This window comes from Hemibagrus wyckioides, linkage group LG14, assembly GCF_019097595.1.
Source record: "Hemibagrus wyckioides isolate EC202008001 linkage group LG14, SWU_Hwy_1.0, whole genome shotgun sequence".
Taxonomy (NCBI): domain Eukaryota; kingdom Metazoa; phylum Chordata; class Actinopteri; order Siluriformes; family Bagridae; genus Hemibagrus; species Hemibagrus wyckioides.
The window spans coordinates 11,045,322-11,065,898 of NC_080723.1; the positions used below are offsets into that span (position 1 = coordinate 11,045,322).

Here is a 20,577-nt window from a genome sequence, read left to right on the forward strand (position 1 = left end):
TCCATGAGCAGGAGATAAGCTTTGAAAATGAAGCATCATAAAAAAAAAGATGTTTTTTTAACATTGTGTCAGAGAGTGTATGTGGTGAAGGACTGGGTAACACAGAGATGCATGCACAGATGGCCTGTGTCTGGGCTTGGATGCCCCTCACTGTCCAGTGAGTAAGAGCAATCGGTGCCACTCCCAGTCCTTGTCACACACACACATGCGTGCACACACACACACACAAAGAGAACAGCCTCTTTATTCCTCTTCCTCATGACAGTATTTCGTTGAATGTCATTTAATGAGGATAATCCCCAAAACAAGCAGTTTCTCTTTTACAGTAAAAATCTGTCCACTTTGCTCAGAGATCTAAGGTCTCAGTTTAAGGCACATGGCACATGGTACCAGGGACCGAGAGATACGGAACCCTCAGACAGCCCTGAATGGGACCTACTGTCTTGCTCTTTTGTTTCAGCACCAGAACTAACAAGCACATAAAAAGGAGCTTTTCTATCATACTCTGCAGACACACACACACACACACAGTCACAAAGAAATAAGCATGAGAATGCTAAATACAACCAGAACCGGGAAGCAGCTGATGGACAGTAGTAACTTTATGCTTAGGGTCATTACCAGTGAGACTAAATGTATACAGAGACAGTCTGACGGAGGATAAAAATCATTTGTTCTTTCTAAAAGCACTACACATAAATAAACATTTATGCTCTCTACAAAAGTTTTTTTTTTTTTTTGCTTAAATTGGAATGGAAAGAAGAAGCTTTCAGCACCTTCCTCCTGCATGTATTTCAAAAAAAGACTCTAAATTATGAGCAAGAGGCTGAAAGCTCTGGGTGTTGGATGTGATCTTATTGAGAATTCATCCATCTGGACTTTCAGAAACATCTGAGAGACAAACTTGGTCAGTTAGTTCTGAATATCCATTAGACTGAAAGTAAGTTTGGTACACACGTTATAGTAAGACCGCACACAACACACAACAGTCAGGACGCTGCTGTACAGAATAGTAGAAGAGCTGATCCTGCCAAACAGCGACCCTCGGTTCCAAACAAAACCGTGTGTTATAGAGTCACACACGTCGAGACGCCCAGCTGTTGGACGCATTGTTTCCAAATCAATTACTCAATCAGTTCATCTAGAAACCAAACCCTCCATTTACTCTGCCAGCTTGTATCCACAATCCGGTGTCACATAAATACAGCACAATAAACAGGAAGCCGCCCTACATGGCAACAATACACGCGCGAGAGCCTGACCCTTCACGCGCAGCGGTGACGACCCTATCCTAATGATGCTCGAGACTGCTTTCTGTCTGTCTGTCTGAGATGCTCTGCCTTCTCATGTCTCCTCTGATATAGCTTTCACTAAACCTCGGATTGTCTCACGCTTACCTTGTGCTTTCGGAACTTGTCCGCTTTCGTAAACGACGTGATTGAACCGCGCGCCTTCGCCACTTTAAACACAAAAACAACAACAGCAGAAAAGCGCGGAATAGTATCATTTGTTTCAGAAACACACGCGCGCGTGCACACACACACACACACACACACACACGCCCCACTCTACTCACCTTGGCAGAATCGGTAGTAGCGGAACAAACAGGTCCAGGCAGCGGTTTTGTTTTTATAATAAAATTACAAACCAACAAATAAAATTCCCCCAAAGTGACGCCAACGCCAAAAAAGTTCACATCTTACTTTTGCAGAGAGAATGGCAGCATTTGGCACAGAGCGCGTTCTGAGCTGAGCCTCCTATTCAACAAAAAAAGCATCGAAGCAAAATAACTGTCAATCTCTCTCCACGCCCAGGTAGCGGGTCACATGACGCGTCCAGGTGTGCACGTTGCCTGTGTGTGTGTGTGTGTGTGTGTGTGCGCGTATGCGTATGCGTGAGTGTGTGTACCGTCGGAGGCGAGACCTGCTCGCATCCACATCCGGGCAACGCGCCGTTAACGTAGCCTACACGGAGGCGAAGTGTAGCCTGCTGCTCTGAAAACAAGACGGCGGGGGCAGAGAGAGAGAGAGAGAGAGAGAGAGGGCGGGGGGTCTGAGAGGGAGGGAGAGAGGGAGGGAGGGAGGGAGGGAGAGAGTGTGTGTGAAAGGGTGGGAGGGAGGGAGAGAAAATGAGAGTAAGAGTGAAAGAGAGAGAGAGCCTGAGAGGGAGAGGGAGAGAGAGTCTGACAGGGTGTGTGTGTGTATGTGATAGAGAGGGTGTGTGTGTGTGTGTGTGTGTGAGAGAGAGAGAGAGAGAGAGAGAGAGATGGCTGCGATCCCTTTTCTCCTCCCCTTTCCCTGTGGTGAGCGCTGGAAGAGATGTAACCGATAGAAAATGCAAACAAATTAAACTCTATCACGGAAAACATGTGCACGAGCTCTCGTTTCCCTCCTTTAACACTCACTGATCTGGAGAAGCCGATGAGTGCACTTTTAGCTTTTAGCCTATTGCTCTTCTTTATCTCGCTCTCTTCCTGTACTTCATGCAAAAATCACTTGATGCATATGGCACCATAAATGAGATTAGGTTTTTACTCTGAATGAAGTTCTCGAGTCATTCTGAGATTGTACCAAGAGTGTTATACCAGACTTTAACACTAATCACGCATTCATTCATTCATTTGTTCATTCATTTATCTTCAGTAACACCCTTTACTGTGTTCAGAGACAGGTCATATCCTGGTAACTCTACAGGAATGGTACTAATCAATGAGTTGTTCACCAGAGTTTCATTTGAATTCCAGTCATGCTGCATGACTTCATTTTAAGCTTGTCTTAACAAATCAGCCATTTAAACCTAAACCTCTGATTAAAATATTGACTTGGGATTTATTCTGATTATCCACCATGAAGGATTTGCCCATGAGATCAGTCACTTTGAGATTTTTTCTATCCTTTTTTTAAGTAGAAAACTTGAACACGATTTCATAAGCCACGCTACAGATTCTTAAATTTAAGAGACATCATCTGCAAATGTGAAACAAATCCTTAACTAATGGTTCACTTAAAATAATGGAGCAAGAGGAATAAACATAATACACAAACATTTATTTAATCCTTTTCTATAACACTTTTACGGTCTTCTATGTTTTGATCCTGATCCTATCTGGCAAATTTACACCATTTTCCTTGGCTGTTATGATCAGCAAGCGTCTCACCAGCACATTTTTTTCCCTCTTTACTAGTTTACAGTCAGCCAAATTGAATCTGCTGCCTCAGACACCTGTCAGAAGGTAACAGCCTGGGAGGAACCGTCTTACCATAATGGGACAGTGAAAAGTTGATCTCTGGGAGTGAAGAGCAATATACTGCGCCATTCTTTGCCCCACTGTGTGGTTGTAAATATGAAGTTTGCGATCAATATTTTTGGCACAAATGTATATCACTCACTGAGTTCATGCTGTACTTATTGATTACAAAGCTACTTCTTTAGGAGTTATCACTCTGTCACCACCCTACGCATTTATCCCCGCAAACCACTCCAGACCTCTCAGGCTTTTCTCTCTGTAAGGTGTTCAGACCCTAAAGAAGTCCATGCATTTGTCTTCATCTTCATCTTCATCTGAATGAAGGTTCATCTTACCTTCATTCAGTTTACTTACATGAATCTCAGCTAGTCTACTATTACTATACAAATACTACATATAATATTACTGAATGCTAAACAGAGTCAGTGCTCAGGATTTTTTGTATCTTTACTGGCTTTCTTGACTTACGTCAAATGGAAACCTGGAACAGTCAGGTCAAGAATTCTCTGCATTCCTGGATTAAGTGAAGCTTTGGATGCTAAATTCTAGAGTTTCTAAGAGTCTCTTCATGTCTAAGGAGCAGACTGTATCCTCACATCTGAGTAAATAGGACTGTGTATAGGACAGCATAAGGTTTTTTTTCCATATGTTCTGAATTTTTAATAGATTCCTCAGATTTTTTGAAATTCTTCTATTGGCTAATTCACTTTGCTAGATGCTGTTAATATAAAAAAAATCTTATACCACAGCAATTAATACTTTATTTATCAAACAATGACATTTAGTATTTTGTAATAAGTTTATAGTCACATACAGAAACACATACAGAAAACCTCAACATATCAATAATTAGACTTTTAATTAATCATTAGACTTACCGCAACTTTTATTCTTGTTATATATTTCCAGTTCTTTAGAAAACTTCTATGATAAAAGTTCCAGTGAATAAGCTGTTACTACCGAAATTCAAAAACTGTACTAGAACGAGTGCACAAATATAAACCTGTGATTTTGTCTTGCAGCCTGCACTACCGTAAGAGCTGTGCTGTAAAAAAAAAAAAAAAAAAATCAACACCCTCTGACCAATCAGACAGTGTTGTGATATCACACAATTTACCCCAGCGCTGTTGAATTCTCAGATCAGAAGGTGTTAATTAATTTTCTATAACAACACAGCTCTGATAATACTTCTGGTTATTATATAAATGATAGGCAGATTGATAAGCTCCTTCTACCTGATTGTTTCTGTAGTAACAGCTTATTCACTGGGACTTGGATGCCATACCACCTAAATAATCTAAATAGAATGATAAATGGATTTGAATATAATGATTAATGGATGTAGGTTTTCCTCCACAGGAAAGTCTTCAGGACTCGTGGACTGTGTGTTTTCCAGTGTCTTGTTAACATGAGAAGCAATTTTGTTCTAGTTTTCACGAGAGTCATCACTGTTTGACAGCTGTTATAACAGGAACGGATTTGTCTCACACATGCTTCACAACAGTAGATATGGCCAAAAGTATATGGACACCAGACCATCACACCCATATGTGGTTCTTCCCCAAACTGTTGCAACAAAATTGTATAGAACGTCTTGGTATGATCTAGCTTTAAGATTTCCCTTCACTGGAACTAGGGACACTGTGTACAAAGCAAGCTTCATGGACCTTGGAGTTCTGACCTCAGCTCTACTGAACACCGTTGGGATGAAATGGAACACTGACTGCACTCCAGACATCAGTGTCTGATCTCACTAATGCTCAAATGGCTGAAAGAACACAAATCCCCACAGTCATGCTCCAACATCTAATGGAAAGCCTTCCCAGAAGAGTGGAATTGTTTATAACAGCAAGGAGGGATTAAATCTGGAATGGGATGTTCAACAAGCACATGTGAGTGTGATGGTCAGGTGTCCACAAACTTTTGACTGTTACATTGTAGTATAACATGATGATATATAAGGTAAATTGCTAACTGAATTTGTCTCGTTTTCAGGAAGAATGTTTCTAGGCCATAGCTTTAACAGTCTGGTTCAGTAATACTACTACTAATAAAAATAATTTAAATGACATATTTGTCATACTTTCAGTAACAAGCAGATGTTGTAGATGCTGAATCCATGAACACTTGCAGTACTGTTTCGCATGCACTTTATTTCCTAGCCAAATGCAGTAGTTATGTAGAGTGAAAATGTCTGCAAATATCATTTTTTCTACATCCCCCTCCCTTAAGCCTCTGGTCAAGTGTATAATTTACAGCCTGAGAATTCTAGCACCTTTAGAAAAGTGTCCTTTAGTGAAAGAACAGAGTGCCAGTGGGCATTTATCTGATCTGACAGTGTTCTGGAGCCTGGTTGTGCACACTGTTACTATGGTGTGTAGTAAGTGATTTATGGTTATGCAAATTCAGCTGTCTGGGAAGAGAGTGGGTACTGCCCCAAAGACTTATGGGAGAACAGAGACTGACAGCCCTGAGTCAGGCTCATTGTGCTGAAGCAGCTGGAAACAAGCTGGCCGGAGGGATGGACTGATAGAGAGAGGGAGGTTCTCTCGAGGGAACAGCAGCATATGTAAGCTACTGTATATACGCTTATACATGATTGCAGAAACAAGGGAGGATTTCCTTCAGATGTCTTCGGGGTAGTAAGTAATGAGATGAAAAAGAAAAGAAAGCCAGCCAAGATCATGTGCATATTTTGCAAACTGACGACATTCAGAGAGACAGACGTGCCTATTGTGAGGCAGGAATGTGGTTTCTCCATTTTGGGAATGAGCAGTCTGTGTCCTCAAGATAGCAGGACATCATTTCCAGCTAGTATTAAACCACTTTTTCTTTAGATTTAAACACGTTTTCTATTTTAATATATGCTGAATCAGCATGGTTTGGCTGGTCTTGCCCAATCACATCATGACCTTGATACTAGGAAATTCGACTCTTGTGATACCTCCAGCCACAGTGTACTCACAGCCTCTAGTCTGCTAAAAGCACAGTATAGTGTGAGCGCCCCCTACTGTTTATATGACTTGAACTCCATAGCAAGTTACATAACTTGACAAAGTTACATTTAAGAACATTTATTAGAACATATAGTCTTCTATTCTTCTAGCCACATTTTTTTTAATCCTACTCCTTAGAATCATTATTTTTATTTCACTAGCAGCAGGAGTGACATACACTCACTGAGCACCTGTACACCTACTCATTCATGCAATTATCTAATCAGCCAATTGGGTGGCAGCACAGCAGTGCATAAAATCATGCAAATTACAACCAGCAGCTTTGGTTAATGTTCACCCATCAGAACGGCAAAAAAAAATTTGATCTGATTGATTTTGACTGTGGTATGATTGTTGGTGCCAGACAGGCTGGTTAGAGGACTTCTAGAACTGCTGATCTCCTGAGATTTTCACACAGCAGTCTCTAGAGTTTACTCAGAATGGTGCAACAAAGAAAATACATCCAGTGCAGATGGAAATGCCTTGTTGACAAGAGAGGTCAATGGTCATACTGGTTCAAACTGACAGAAAGTCTAAGGTAACTCAGATAATCACTCTGTACAATGGTGGTGAGCAGAAAGCATCTCAGAATAAAGAGCATATTAAACCTTGAGGTAGATGAGCTAAAACAGCAGAAGATCACGTCACATTCCACTTTCTGTTCCATATCTGAGGCTCCAGTGAGCACAGACTCACCAAAACTGGAGCTCTGATGCATAATGCACCATGTCACAGTGCAAAATTCATCTAAAAATGGTTTCATGAATCTGATCTGAATCTAATAGATCACCTTTGGAATGTGGTACGACGGCAGATTCACAGCAGGAAAGTGGATGTGAAAAATCTACAGGAATTGCACTGATGCAATCATTTCAACACAGGCAAGAATCCCAAAGGAATGTTTTCAACATCTTGTTGAATCCATGCCATGAAGAAAAGAAGCTGTTTTGAGAGCAAAGTGAGGTCCTGCTCAGTATTACGGTGGTGCTCCTAATAAATCCCTCAGTGGGTGTCTATGCACTGGTTTGTGATTTAGTTGTACTTAAGAAAATCAAATGAGAGTGGTTCAGTAGATCAAATGAGTGTGGTTCAGGCTTCATATTTTCCCAAACAGGGAACTTCACTCTTCACAAGGCATACTTTCTAAGTGAAAGAGTTGTGATCGTAGCTCCAGATAGGTGTTAACTCTGAGATGATTCAGGAATGGAGGTAAGACTTGACACCAGATGGAGAACTGACACAGACATGGCTGCCATGGCAGGAGGGAATGGAGCTGAGAAAACACATCAGACACACTCATAGGCAGGTTATTTCAGGCATGAATACTATTAAGTGCAGGCCTGGAATCATTGCACAAGCCATTGGAGCGCAGCACTGATTTTTCTCTCTGACTTATGACTCTCAAAGTGCCTGTGGCGGAATAACGGTACACTTTGGGAAAGCTCTGGGATCGAGCTAGTTGATACTTCTAGGATGACAGTAAAATGTTCACTGAGATCTGTCTGCAAATCCCAAGTCCTGTACTAAAGGTATACTACAGGTTATGAATTCTGAAAGCTGAAATCAGCCTCAGTTGTAACATTTCAGAGTGGAGTTTAGTGCGTACATGTACATGTGTGATGAACAGGCTACAGAGCTTTTGTTTACCCATGACAGCATCTGTTGTAGTACTAAGGAACAGCTGGCAACTCTGACTCAGTCTCTCTCAACCACTGCTCATAAGAGAAAATTAATTTTGTAATACTGGAAGAAGGGGAAAAAAAGTTGTATAAAAATTTGCTGACTCTTGTACGCAAAGAAAAATCTCTCTGACAAAATCTTATTTCCTCCATTTTATCAGTTTCTTCCTGATATTGGGGCCAGCTTTTGAAGAAGAAATCAAACACAAGCTGAAAACCCTTTTTTTAGTTTTCTTTATTCTGGAGATGGGATAAACGTTCTGTACCAAAGGACTATAAATAGTCTACTGCAGGAGCCATAATCCAAACATTAATTAACCTGTACTAATTAAATGGTCAATACCAATGATGAAAATATCAGCATCTCTCTCTCTCTCTCTCTCACACACACACACACACACACATGCGCGACCATAAAGTGTATTGACCTCTTTAATCATTCAGATCATTACTAAACGTTTATAGAGCTGCTGATTTCTAGTGTAAGACCTAGTGCTATAATCTGGATAATCTGAAAGGATTTTTGGTGCTGAAACTAAAAATCTTATTACCTATAAACTATATGTCCTCTATAGTGACAGCTCAGACAGTTCTGCTGTTTAAAAGCCTGAGATTTAGGTTTAGAGAGTAGGTTTTTGGAGGTGCATTTTTCAGTATGATTTTCATGTTTCTGCTTGGCGGAATGCAAATCCAGGCTCTCTCATGGCACAGTGGGTATTGCGTGGGTGCTGCCTGGGCTCTCATGCTGAAACAGTGCTGTGGCTCTGCCATCTGCCATGCTCTATTTTCATCCATGGGCTAAGAGTCAAAGGATACATGAAAGGGCCTTTTAATGCGTTTGATGAGTTCTGTTTACGTTATGAGTTTTCTACATGTACAAGCTAAAGTCGATGTGCATTACACTGCTATGAACATGGTGGCATATGTAGCAATATTCTAATTCTATTGTTGTTTAAAAGTGATTTTTATTTTTAGTGTGATAATGTTGAGGAAATAAGAAAAAGAAAAACAATTATCTATGCATTCCTCAAAGGTTTATTAAGTACTCAAGTCTAAGTGTAAAGTCTTGTATGGCTCTACATAAAACCTTCAAGTTGTTTCCCAAGAGGAATAATCGAAGGACCATTAAAGCTTGTAAATTTTGCAGTTCCCTGTCACAGCCTTCCATGCTTTTATTCCAAATGAATTTGCAGAAAAGTTATTATATGCAAAATAATAAAATATATACTGCTGTCAATCCCAGTACCACATCATTACACACTTGGAAGAACTTTCCAACACGTCAGGCACAAGCAGCAAAACCTATTTCCAATTAATTATATTTCAGTTCCATTGTGTAACAGATATACATGGAGAAAATTGATTAGCTGATCTGCATGACACTATCACTCTTGCTAAAGTACAGCCTAGAGTGGTTACTAAACCCCTGAGCATCTCTCATCTGTGGGTTAATTTGTGGGTCAGAGAAAGTGATTGTATTTTGTGAACCTTAAAAAAAGGTGTCCAGACATCATCAGTCAGAAACTGAAATCATTTCAAACATTAAGGTTAAGGTTTAAATTATGAACCAGAAAAAAAGTTTAAATTATGGACCATCAACCACAGAAGACACTTTGAGTTGTTTTTTTTTTTTTTTACTCTAGAAACAATGGGTCTTGTATAGCAAGTTGAATATAAAGGAATTTATTCTTAAATCTTTCAGACAAGTGTTTTTACACAAGAAACCTGATATTGAAGATAACACTGTAAATTCCAGAAAAAGCTTCATATCCCACTCATGCTCCTCAGAGTGTGTACAGTTATGCATTAGAAAACGTCGACTTCTTCAACTTCAGACCACGCGCGTGGATTACTGCACTTTTATATCTGGAATATTCTGTTGAGTATATGTTTATTTTTGCTTCATTTTATTACATGTTTACTGTTTGTAGCAGGTGCCTTCATACAGAGGGATTTATAGACACAGTATATAGTCCAAAACATATCCTCATGCTAGTTTACTAGGCCAGACCAGATCTTCATGCTAAAAATAACATCAAAGCAATTTTGTGGTCCTTTTCTATAATTTGTATTAATGAAAGAACATAAAAAAGCCAACACAAAGCCTTCTGTCTTATAGACTTTACCCTCATTCTTCATGTCATGCTCCCAGCTGTTTGTGCACTTCAGTGTTTATGGGTCTGTGTCGGCATCACTACATCAAATGAGCTGTGTGGAGAACGTGCCTTATGCTTTACAGGTGCACACACACCCACACACACACACACACACACACACACACACAGCATTTCTGGAACTTTTGTAATTCTGGCAGAACATTATTGTTTGGGATTGGCTGAAGCAAACATTTCTACACATTAACTTTATTAAAAAAAAGAAAGACTGATAAATGAGACTCAGTATTAGAATGAGTCTAAATATAAACTTGTGATTTGAATTCCAGAGCCAACATGTTATACAAAACCAATAAGTTGTGAGAATTCTAAAGTGCTATGGTATAAAGATTTCATTCTTGGCAAAAAAATTGTGAGAAAAATGATTGATAGCAAAATAATCATGATTATCCTGTTAGTCATCAGTACATATTTGCATTTGATGATTTGCTGACACTTTTATCCAAAGCGAAATGAGACAGGATTCAACTGAACAACCGAGCAGATGAGGGAGCGGCGGTTTGGTAATGCTGGGGTTTGAACTCACACCCTTCCAGTCAGTAAACCACTGCCTTACACACTACTTCCCAGATGTGTACATTTTGCTCAGTATCACTGCCAAAAGTGAGCAACATAAAGTGAGCGAGACATGAACTTCATGCTCATCTCATATCAACCAAAACATAAACATTCACAGAACAGTTAATCCCTGGAGAACGTGTGATGGTGGGAGCACTGCTGTGTTATCAGGGTCGCCTGCTTGCTACAGGATCCGGCTTCCTTGCTGAATCAGTCAGAAATAATCCAGAAGGTGGAGGGCGAATGAAGCCAAGTGTGTACACACTCTCATCAGAGCTGCTCCTGATATAAAGGATCAGTACACTTGTAAAATAAATGGTCCTACATAGAACCTTACACGGTTCAATCACTTGTTTCATTTAAGGAACCACAAAATGGTTCTTTATGTAGAAATTAACCCAATGAGGTTCTTTGAATCCAAGTTAGATGGTTTCTTTTTTCTCTTTATTATTATTATTATTATATACAATCTCTTAATGAAACGTTTCTATCATTTCTGTTTTAACTCTTTCACAAATTTAATCAACTAATTGAGCTTTTCTATAATACGAAATTTTAAAACATAGGCACCTTATACATTCTTTGACTCATAGAACTGATATTATTAGGTTCATTACTCTCCAAGTGTTCTTCATAGAACCATTTCTAGAAAAGGATCTATTGGCCAAATACAAGACATTAGACATTAGATACAGGACATTTGAAGCCCAGAAACTCTTTTATTATTCGTGTACAAGATTCACTTCATATATCATCTTTACTTATATCAAGAGCTTGGTTTATTTCTGTATTACATTCCTTTTCACTTCATATTTTATCACAAATAATCCCTCTCTGTAAAAGCTTATACAACCCCAATGCCTTTATTAGAGTACATTCTGTGCCTCAGATGGATTCCAGTTGACTGATTCATTCAGTCCTTCTCAATCACAGGTCATTTTTAGCCACATGTGAGGGGAAAGTGCATGTTTCCTAGAGACTCTAAGCACTGACAGGCTGTAACGCTGTTACCTGCACTCTCACCAAACTTTCACAATCTCAGACCTCTACAATGTCATGGCTCACTGCTCTCCTTGTACTTGGCACAAAAAAAATCGCTGTCAGCAAAGTGAGGAGATCCTGCAGAGAGCAATGAACAGCAACTCTGGCACAAACATACATTCAGCTCATTGACATTCACAATGTTAATGTAAATTCCTATCAGCAGACAGCAATGAAAGGTTGATGAAATAAGATAATAAACCACTGATGCTACTTAAGGAAGCAAGCAAATAACCTGACAAATCCCTGCTCTTCTCTCTTTTGTGTGCTTTACTATGATTCTCTTTATCCTGAAGATCCAGATATTAGAATAAATAGCCTGATCAATACAACTGTCATGGGTACAAGTCCTTTTCAGTTAATCCAATTTTTATTTCTATTGAGCTTATAACAATAGACTCTGTCACAAAGCAGAAAACTGGAACTAGGTATAGTTCCATGATGAGCAATACAGCACTGACAATGTCAAGGAAAAATTTCCTGAGAAAATATGAGGAACTATACTCAAGAGCAACCCATCTTTTCCTGGGTGACATGAGATTATAAATCAGCACAGTATACAGGTGTAGAGGAGTAAGTAAGGGTAAGGGTAGGTTGTTGTTAACTCTATTCGCTATTGTCCTCTTGTCCGCTTGCTTAAAGTACATAAAGGAGATGTTTATGAGCTTCTAGAAATTGTCTAACACTGAAAAACATATGACTATAGACTGCCATAATGTCCAGAATGAACATATTATGAAAACAATTCCTGGGATGAGTGTGAGACAGTGTTTACAATTACAATCTGATGTCCTTTAGTAAAAAATTTTCATTAACTCTGCTGCTGCAGAGCGAATCACATTGGTTGGACCAGAGAAGTTTAGATATTTCTTCTTGTTGCATCCTTTTGTTGCTATGAAGTGTCCCTTTAGACAACTGAGCCCATTCCTCTGGCAGCCATACATGAATATACATCACACCATTTGTGGCTTTTTACAGTCTTAACAAATCATTAAATCGATAGAATCTGTGTTCTGTAAACTACAGCATACATTATAGATTTTACATACATATGTGGTGTCGATCTATAAAAAGCAAAGTACAATCTTCTCCTCTGAAATACAACAGAGGCCGACTTTAAGTCGTCTGGAAACGTTTAGGGGAAAAAATAGAACAGATGTTCATTCTGCTGAGCTGAAGGATCCTAATCTGACACCACAATTAGAAATGCTCAGACCCCCAGTGTGCACTGTCAGTGTGACAGACAACTGGAACTCAGCAGAGAAAATCAAACTGACAACTTGACTGCTAAGGGATATGAGAGACATTCACTGCTGCCATGATATTCTAGCCATATATTCGACAATGCGGAGCAAGGGGTTATACTGTACAGGGATGTGAAACATGGACAGAGGTAGGGAGATAACACTATGGTGATTTTGATTTAGCTATACTAATGAGGATATACAGTAATGACCATCGCATTCATATATGTTTTTTCCTCAAGCTGTTGCCACAAAGTTGGAAGCACACAATTGTCTTAGTATGCTGTACCATTAAGATTTCCTTCACTAGATCTCAGAGGCCCAAACCTGTTCCAGCATGAGAACTCCATGAGAACATGGTTTGGCAAGGTTGGAGTGGAAGAATTGGATTGGTCTGCACAGAGCCCTGACCTCAACACCACTTAAGACCATTGACAGACCATACCAGAAGTGTCCAATCTTATCCAAAAAGGGCCAGAGTTGGTGCAGATTTTCCTTCCAACAAAGAAGAAGAAGAAGCCAAACTTAATTCTTTTGAAAGCTAAGATTAACTGATTAAAAAGGCAGAATCGGGTGTGGCTCCTGCTTGATTGGAATGCAAACCTGCACACAAGCCCTTTGCAGATAAGGTTGGATACTCCTGGCATAAACTCTGGGTCAGGTTCCAAACTTGAATGGAAAGCCTTCCCAGAAACGTGGAGGGAGTCTAAATCCACTATTTGGATGTTTCACAAATACTGTATATGTGGGTGTGATTAGTCAGGTGTCTGCATCCTTCAGTGATATAGTGTATGTAAGGGCCTATTTCAAGTCTTAATGTACCAGACATGCTAGAAGAACATTCCAGAAACCCTCCAGAAGCTGGGTTGCACATTACTATGTTTTGTCTCAAAGTTTTACATCAACCAAATTGACAGATCCTTAATCTACTTTTGATTCCCTATTTAGAAAATGTTCTTGTTGTTCTTTCGGCTGCTCCCTGTTTGGGGTTGCCACAGCAGATCATTTGGTCCGCATGTTTCAATTTGGCACAGGTTTTTACCCTTCCTGACACAACCCTCCCATTTAATCCTGGCTTGGGACCGGCACTGAGAGTTAACTCTTCAGTCCCTGTTTAGAAAATGTAACAACTATAAACATGAACTACACAAATATTAGCAAATTATACAACTTTTTGTTTGTGTCACTTACAAATGTCACTGAGGTCTGTTGCCTGAAACAGTTTTGATGTTTGGTGCTTAGACCTGAAATATGCTCAGCATGATTTTAATTTGTGAATTAATCATGATTTAATTTTTTAAGCCAATTTGTTGTTGTTTAATTTATTTGGATGTCAGGGTTTCCTTTTTTCCCCATATCATAAATACATGATACGTACATTTACATCAGCAATGTGAATCATTTATATCAACACTATGCATTATAATGCCTTCTAAGAACATACATATGACATAAATAACGTAAAAATTCTCTCGTACCAGCACATGCAGACTGTAAAAACATATCACTCGACATAGACTGTGTGAGAATTCATGACAGCTTATGATATCTTCCCTGTCCATTTATGACATATTTAGTACATATCAGTCTTATGACACAGTATTTATGTGATAATATACATGAGATGGCGGTTTAAGCATTTTGTAAAGATGTAATGTGTTATTTGGCTTCTTAATCCCTGTCAACATCTGACTCTGTTCTCCTTAAAGGGTTCAGACAAGCCTTGACAGTGCAGACAGACAGTAAGGCCATGCTTAGATAATGCGAGTGATGGGTGATCTTTCACAACACTTGCAGCGATTATAATGGGAAAGTTTTTCCATCTGTAGAATCAAACAGTCTAACTAAACAAACCGTTTACTACAGAAATGTTATTCAGCTCACAGGCAACTTTGAACAGATCTAGTATTGTATGAGGAACATAGTAGAGCCCTTTAAGGTCTTCTTCAACTGGAACAAAGTACCTCAGAAATAACCTTAGAGTAACGCCGGTGAAGGTTAGGTTGACGGTTCAGGAGCCATCTGTTTATTTTTAAATCATTAGAATTTGGAAATCCACGCAGTTCTACAGCCATCTAGCGGTGCAATGTCGAGCTTTACATACCGGAAGTGGATCACTCACTCACATGTTTAATTATTTTTTTTATCCTATATTAAGAGTGCAACCAATATTCACTGTTACACACACACACACACACAGAAACTGATGACGTCATAAGCCACGAAGCACCAACAGGATGTGTTTACACTCCAAAAACTCAAACCAGTTGCTATAGCGACGGATGGTCATGAGGTTTATGAATAAAAGATCTTCTTCTTCTTCTTTTTTTTAAGCAGAAGGGAAACATTAGCCCGGATTTAGAGATGTATGTCGTTACACAGTTCGGTCCATTTTTTATTTATTTTTTAATTTTTTTTTGCAGAAACGCCCCTCTCGCGTCTGATTGGTTCCTAGCGGCGAGTTGGTTGCCTCCCACAATGCAACGCGAACACATCTCGATAATGTTTTTAAAAATGATTTAATGGAGCGTTCATTAATTAACGTGTTTAGTATAAATATGTTTTTTGTTTTTGCATTTATTACACTACTGATTATGTTTTAATTAGGTGTTTATTGACTGTCTACCGTCAGCGTATGTGTTAATCTTTAGAACTCCTCACTTGATGCCAAGACTCGATTCTTCAGCTTTGCGCAGTGGCAGTATCGTAGCCTATGAGGTTTATCCGAGGCGCGATTATTGCTAGTTGAAAACTTTACCCAATACCCCGCCTTGACGACTTGAAATATAGTCGGCTGTGGCAATTTTTGACGGTTTCTACGGAAACTGGTAATTCGGTTTAATAACAGATCCCTTTTGGTTTTGTAAATGGATATCTACTAATTTAGTGTCGGTGTTAACTTTTATGGTTGTAAAATTTTTACTGGTGTAATACTTTATTAATTCGTGTTAGTTGGTAAAGCAATACAGTTAGCTCTGAAAACAAAGGAAAGTTTTGCTTATTAAATTGTTAATCATTGCTGATCAGAGAGAGTAAGTAGAAGGAAGAAGAATAATAGGATGTAATGTGGTTTTATATATGCTGTAGCAATTTATTTATTTTTTAAATTTTATTTAACTTATTATTTATATGATTTTTGTTGTGCTTGGCCAGGAGATGGGTAACACTACCAAAAAAAAAAAAAAAAATTATTAACTTCACATTCCAACAATACAAGAATCAACTTTTAGCTAGGTACTGGTTTACTACAGCGATGGTCTAGCATTACATTACTTTGTGGCTCGGCCTGTGGTTGTCATCTTTAATTGGTTTAACAATATATCATTTCCACTAGTGCTATAGTTCTGCTTTACTTATTAGGTTCTCTTCATTTTTTTTTTTTAAAAAGTGCAATAATTCAAAATAGGTTCCTTGACACTAGTAAGTGGTTATGAGGATCTCTGAGATAACATTTTAGATTACCATTTGGGGGAGTTCTGCACTTTCAGATTTGACATTTTCAAGGAATGTCAGACTTCAGCTCTACCAAATTACACAGAAGTACATCAAAATGAACTTATTATTAACTAACTTATTACTAACTTAGAATTAATTAGGCAAAATCTACCTGGCATCATGAAACTATGAAACTGCTACATCATCATGGCACCTGTTAGTGGGTGGGCTATATTAGGCAGCAAGTGAACATTTTGTCCTCAAAGTTGATGTGTTAGAAGCAGGAAAAATGGGCAAGCATAAGGATTTGAGCGAGTTTGACAAGGGCCAAATTGTGATGGCTAGGTGACTGGATCAGAGCATCTCCAAAACTGCAGCTCTTGTGGGGTGTTCCATCATGCACTGTGTATTCTGACACCTTTCTATCAGAACTTAGCTTGGGTCAGACTACACAAGCCAGCCTTCGCTCCCCACCTGCATCAGTGAGCCTTGGCCACCCATAACCCTGTCACCGGTTCACCACTGTTCCTTTCTAGGAGCAGTTTTGATAGATACTGACCACTGCAGATCGGGAACACCCCACAAGACCTGCGGTTTTGGAGATGCTCTGATCCAGTGGTCTAGCCATCACAATTTGGCCCTTGTCAAACTTGCTCAAATCCTTACTCTTACCCATTTTTCCTGCTTCTAACATCAACTCTGAGGACAAAATGTTCACTTGCTGTCTAATATATCCCACCCACTAACAGGTGCCATGATGAGGAGATAATCAGTGTTATTCACTTCACTTGTCAGTGCTCATAATGTTATGTCTGATTGGTGTTTATAGTTCTATAGTTATGTAAATAAATAACCGGAACAAACAATCAAGCAGAAACTTCACCTGAAATGGTAAATAATCTGAACTAGGGAAATAAACTGCAACAGTAGGACAAAGTGAGTAAGAGAGAGTAATGTACTTAATACAAATAAGATATTTAGTGTGCTAGCTTCTCTCGTTTCTGATTGGCTCCTGCCCCCCCCCACCCCCCACCCTTAATACCATGCGGATATTTCTACACGTAATTTTTGATTCGTAATGATTCAATGATTCATTTATTGATTAGCGTGTCTAGTCTGTGAATGTTCAGTTGGCATGTATTACACTACTCTTTATGCTTTGATTAGATCATTATTTAGACTGCAGTTGTACTCACAAGAAGAACCACACATTTTCTGTGTAGAATCCGTTCAGGAAGCTTTCCTGACCTCTCCAGTGACCTTTTAAATAATTTTATTAACTGGATCCCTGAACAAATTGAATCTATTCTACTCGAAACATCTTCAAATAATTCTCCTGATTTCACAAATGTGATGTTTATAGGATGGTTGTAACTAGTTTTCTCTCCGTGTTGCCTAAAGCATTATGAACTTTATCTCTCTTCTGCAGTGTTATATTCTGGAGGGATTGGCAACGTGCATTTCTACAGCCATCTAGTGGCGCGATATCGCGCTATCCATACCGGAAATAAAAATAAATCTTTGATTTGACTCACTAACATTTCTTTATTATTCTATACAGATATACAAGTTTTACAACACAGCTACACAATTTTATAAGTCATTTCATATAAATATTCATGAAACAGTTCTCTTGTCGCGTCACGTGTTCCTATGGACTGCGTTAGAAATGACGTCAGCAGCATCGGGCAGCTTTCAGGAAGTGTGTACGAAACAAAGCTGAAATCGGTTGCTTGTTGCGAATGTTGTGTTTGTGAATAAGTCAGACAACACGGATCACTTTCACGTAATTTAGTCGTGTATATCGTTAACAAGTTGGAGCCATTAGTTACAGAAACTTCCCTACGCCTCTGATTGGCCCCTACTAGCGTACTGTTTGTCTCCCATAATGCACTGCGCGGATATTTCTAGATGTATTTTTTAAAGGATGATTTAATAGTTAATGTAGTGATCAACGTTTCTAGTCCGTGTATGTTCACGTGATGTTTATTTAACTTCTAACACTTAATTAAAGCATTAATTTGTTTTTTACTTTGATTATGTGGTTATTTAATCTTAACCGTCAGCGGGTGTCTTAAACATTTGAATGCCTCTCCTGGTGTCACGAAAAAAATTCTTCAGCTTTGCGCAGTGGCAGTATCGTAGCCTATGAGGTTTATCCGAGGCGCGATTATTGCTAGTTGAAAACTTTACCCAATACCCCGCCTTGACGACTTTTAGTCGGCAATGGCAATTTTTGACGGTTTCTACGGAGACTGATTTCTTTAGTGAAGAGTAGATTTGGTTGTTGATTATTTTTATTTGTGTTTTTGTAACATTATGTTGTTGTTGTTTTTTTTACGCGAATATTTTATTTTTTGTTGTTAGGAATGGTGCAGTGTGATCTAGTCATGGATGATGTCCACAGTTTCATTTGGTTACACAATATCTACAAATTATAATATGCGCATTAGGAGGAACTACTTTCTTAGTAGTGATGGGGAAATTCGGATCATTTTACTGACCCGGATCTTTGAATCTCGTTCATTAGATCCTTTTTTCGAGTCATTTCGTTCACTTCAGCAGAATATAATTACAATGTTACGTGTTAACAGCCAATTACCTCGACACATTTACTTACGCTAACGTTGATCACATTTAGAATAAGACAAAACTATAAATCAACCAAGGCCAGACGAGACTGACGGGAACAAGGACAGAACTTTTTCATTTCATTTTGTTCACTGCACATGTCTTTTGATAATTGTATGATAATTCCTAAATATTATACAACATTACATTAGTATTATTGACTGTAAGATATTGAGCCAGGAAGTGGTCACGTGATGAACGAACGACTCGGGAGATGAACTAATCATATTTTCAGTACAGAACCCATAGGATGTTGCGCATGCGCGGTCAATACAAAATGAAGAATCGCTCTCTGAGTCGACTCGTTGTTCCCGAGTCTTATTAAAGATTCATTCAGAATGTACACAGTGAACACAGCGTCCGAATGTGTGTGATTTCAGATTCAGAGGAAGAGGTAGACTTTCAAAACCCTTGAGTCCATCCAGACATATTTGCAGTCATTTATTTAATCTATATTAAGAATATGATTTCTTTTCTCCGTGCTGGAATTGGGGTTGTACTGTTCAAATTTATCTTTAGACTAGGATTCTGTTCGATCATAAATCTTTATTCATTGATGGATTTGAGTTTAAGATTAACCTTATACAGATTATTCATTGTGTATTGAGTAATTATTAACATATTACATCAATATTTCAATATCTACATTTATATCTATATGTACATGTTTATTTTACAACGTCTATATTAAACACTACACTAAACAGCAATAAACCATTTAAAGTAAATTTCAAGAAAGTATTTCTAAAATTTACACGATTTCCTTTCTATTCCCTAGAAGATTTTTAATTACTAAGGCCAAACCCTCAACACTTACACCAGAAGGCAGGATATTTGCCTAAAAAGAAAGTTTTAAAGTGTTAGCAAGTTACAGAAGTATAGTATCTGCCCTAATATGGTGTGAAATAGTTGGGGTCAAAGGACAGGGTCAGCCAGGATGCCGCACCCCCTGGAGAAGGTTGGGTTGGGGGTCTTCTCAAGGGCCCAATGGCGGCAGCTTGGCGATTCCGGGTCTTGAACCCTGATCTTCCAGTCAATGACCCAGAGCCCTAACCACTTGAACTACCACTGCCTCCAAACTTGGTTAGAAATGCCGAAGTAGATGGCAGTGCCTTAACCGTGTATATGCTGTAGGCCACTAGGATCTCTTCCACCCTTGTCAAGGGGAGTGCAAACCTTCTCTCCTTTCATACAACACATAAATAATGTGTTGTATTTGTTGCTGTTGTTCTTTCAGGACTGACACAGCAAATCATAGTGTCTTAGCTAAGAACAAACATGTACTTAGCATCCTATCCCTCTCTATGAACTTTTTTATTGAGTTTTTTACCCAGTTCAGTTTAAGACCCAGATGAACACTAGGTGTCAGTGTGGTTGTGTAACTGAAAAAGTAATGCGTTTTTAGGATTCCATGTAAATTGTGATATTATGCTAATGCTAATAATAGCAGTGTGAAATGGTGTGTACTTCTCTGCAAACCTGCTATGAGCTGTTTTAATAATGTTTCATAAGTTATATAAAATAATGCACTTCACTGCGCTGGGTTTGGTCCTTGAGTTTGACTCTTGATAA

The 20,577-nt window shown here is 38.8% G+C and overlaps 1 protein-coding gene and 3 non-coding genes across 6 annotated transcripts in view; 2 read left to right on the plus strand and 2 right to left on the minus strand.

Annotated features, from left to right (window-relative positions):
- The window catches only part of plxnb2b (plexin b2b), a 139,857-nt gene extending 137,861 nt beyond the window's left edge, over positions 1 to 1,996 (minus strand). For all 3 annotated transcript variants that reach the window (XM_058407908.1, XM_058407909.1, XM_058407910.1), the window contains exon 1: positions 1,577 to 1,996. The gene's annotated coding sequence lies outside the window, so the exon portion shown is untranslated. The remainder of the gene's footprint in view (positions 1 to 1,576) is intronic.
- A 13,627-nt stretch (positions 1,997 to 15,623) lies between these two features.
- LOC131365366 (U4 spliceosomal RNA) lies at positions 15,624 to 15,764 on the plus strand. The gene has a single exon (XR_009206660.1). It is a non-coding gene; the product is annotated as a U4 spliceosomal RNA (small nuclear RNA).
- A 2,729-nt stretch (positions 15,765 to 18,493) lies between these two features.
- LOC131365365 (U4 spliceosomal RNA) lies at positions 18,494 to 18,629 on the plus strand. Its single transcript, XR_009206659.1, has one exon. It is a non-coding gene; the product is annotated as a U4 spliceosomal RNA (small nuclear RNA).
- Positions 18,630 to 20,079: 1,450 nt separating this feature from the next.
- LOC131365336 (U6atac minor spliceosomal RNA) lies at positions 20,080 to 20,203 on the minus strand. Its single transcript, XR_009206638.1, has one exon. It is a non-coding gene; the product is annotated as a U6atac minor spliceosomal RNA (small nuclear RNA).
- Positions 20,204 to 20,577: the final 374 nt, after the last annotated feature.